We start from the raw sequence: 3010 nt of genomic DNA, 5'->3' as shown, positions 1-3010 counted from the left end.
ACACATCCCGTGCCTGACCTGATCCTCCTAAGGTCCAGTTTGGAGTTTCCTCACTGCTCTGTTCAACCACCTCAGGATACCGTGGACCCTTCCTCTGGTGTGCATTCCAGAAATAACCCATCATATGCCAGATGTCCTCTGACCAAATGTAGAAATAACCTCTTCAGCCTTAGGTGCATTTCTAAAGAGTGGCTACTGTACATTTCATAAACACAAAGTCCTGGCAAGAGTAAGTCAAAGGATTTTTTTTTATTATTGTTTTTGTTGTTTATCGTTGATGCACATCACGAGCTACACAAAATGCCGACCAAAAAAGCAAATGTAGAAAAATAGTAGAATTATATTGGCTCTGATGACTTTGTTATTCCCATCATCATAATTTTACAGACTATTTCCAAGGGTGTGTGGGAGATTGTAATTATTGTATACAGACATTGTCACCAGAATAAATATGCATTAGGAATTCACAGTGGCATCAAGCTATACATTCAGGTTCTTTTTCAGAGAAAGGGACCATGTTGAAGACACTACCTCTCTTTACCTTCTACAAGGTAGGAGGTCACATTTGAAAACTAAACTAAAACAGAATAGAACAAAATAAATTCCAGACCCCTGCATTGTCTGATTGATAAACAAAAGCCACAGGATGGTTCTCTTGGTCGAGCCTGAATGTGATAATGTTTATGGACACCATTAGTGGACCATTCATTTGCTTGATAATCTATTTTTATCTATTAATTTGAAAATAAGTAGAAAGATTAACCACAGAGCATCCGAAGACTTTGTACTGCAGACAGATAATATGCCATTCAGGAGGTGGCACTTCTTGACACATTGAGCTGTAATATGTACCATGGAGCTTCTCCTTTTGCAAATTTCCTAACTTGACACTGACCTGGGGATGGCGTCAGTGTCACCAAGGAAGCTTTGAGGTCCTGCTTGAGTGGCACAGCAGAGATCACTGCGGCATCTCAGCTGGGCTGGTTTCCTCCTTCCGGACCCTGATGGGATGCTGGAACCCCAATATCAGGAGTTTGACTTGTTCTAAGAGGCGCCAGGATGATAATACTCTCAATGTTTCCCATCTGCTCTCTTGCCCTATTTTATCTATATGGACATTCTTCTATTTATGTGGATGTCCACTCCCTCGCCCGCCCCCCAGACTATGCATTTTTGTATGGCAGGGTCTCGTCTGATGAACTTCTGTAGCCACCAGTGCTTAGCACAGAACTCGACACAGAATAAATAAACACTGTTTAAGAAGAAATGCATTCAGGTGTAAGTTATGGGAAAATTATGAATGAAGGTAAAAATCACAGACTTTGATATTGTTACACACAAGCAAGACAGTATGTGGGACAGAGTGGGGTGCACTCTTTTAAGAAAAAACAGTTTTTTAAAAACAAGCAAAAGATATATGCATAGGTTATCAGACGTACCTGGCTTATTATTAAACTTCCTTGGAGCAAGAAGGATGAAGCAGGATATTTTACCATATGCAATAGGTTTAACCTTGGACTAAAAGACATTTCAGCCCAAGTGCTAAAAGTCTTTTCAGTTTGATGCAATAAAAAGATTCTGAATGACATTTACAGAATTAACACTTCCAAACACCTTAAATTGGATGTAATATTGTTCTCAGTTGTGTGTCAGGTTTCAGCCCTTCCTCTCAACTTAACAATGACTTACATTATACCCTGAGCAGGAAAATAGTTTTACTACATAGATCATCCAATCATGCACAGAACTGAGCTGGAAAACTCCAGTTTGGAGGCTCCTGGAATCACAACAAAATGTTCTGACTTCTGGAAGGTTAAGCCTAAAGTTTCAAACACAGTGATCTCCCTCAAGCCATTGTGTATGAATGTAAAAATGTATTGAGTTATTATAAAGAAAACTCCTTAGAGCTAACTTTTGCTATAAAATATTTGAGCTATTCCCCCAATTTTAAAATGCTTACTTGACACCGGTACTGTTCCAGACACTCTGCTTACCTCTTTCTAATCCAGAACCCCCCTAACTACCTTTCAAAGGAGACATTTTAAAGCCTGTTTTATAGATGAGGAAACTTGACCCCAGCCCCTGGCTTGAAAGCATGCCCCAGAGACACAGTAGTTCTTCCCATTACAGAAAACTGCCATGATGACATCTTCTCTCATGAAACTACTTTCCTCCTGCAAATTCAGAAGCTTAGAGGGTAAACGTGAGCGAATGTCAAACCCTTTCTTTATGGGAATCAGTTACTGCGTATTGGATGAGGCGCTAGAGAAGAAAACGCAAGCTTCCAAAGAACCAGCCCTCTTTGGTACTTACTTACTGAACCCTAACTCTGTGCCAGGCCAGGGGATACACTGATAAATTAGACATGGTTCCTGCTCTAAGGAGTACATGTGTGGGAGACCCCCCCAGAACACAGGAATGAGATAGGAGCGGGTTCATGGAACCATGAGACAACTGAGCTCTGAGGGCAAGACATGGAGCTCAGATTCATCCTGAAGCAGGAATCTACAATCCATGCACCACTGAGTGCAGGTTCACAACCGAGAGTACAAGGAATTGATTCCCAGATGAGTATGACCAGCCATTCCAAAGTGGGAAGAGCAGAAAGAGACAGGAGGTGTAGATGGAAGGCATGGTCCGGGGCAGCTTTGGAAGGAAAGGCATTGTGGTCTAGGGAAAAGTGGTTTCGGGCTAGTAGGAGAAAGAAGAACTTGGGACATAGGGATTGAGAAACACAGATGATTTACCAAGAGCCAACAGGCCAGCCAATCCCAATCACCCCATTATGCTTATGGACAGTGCTTTATAAAACCACCTTTGTCATTGAATGACGTCTTCCTTTGCCGTCTAATTTATAGGTTTTGTAGGTGCCTTGTACAGGAATATGTTACGAGAGAAAGCTCATAAGATTACGGTTTAGGAGATGAAGACTTGAACCCTGGCGTTGATTTTAACAGACCTGTGACTTTCGCAATTTATTAACTTCTCTGGGTTGGAGGAATTGTAGCAG

Source organism: Balaenoptera borealis, assembly GCF_965194805.1.
Source record: "Balaenoptera borealis genome assembly, chromosome: 17".
NCBI classification, from domain to species: Eukaryota; Metazoa; Chordata; class Mammalia; order Artiodactyla; family Balaenopteridae; genus Balaenoptera; species Balaenoptera borealis.
Note: the sequence above shows the minus strand (reverse complement) of the source record.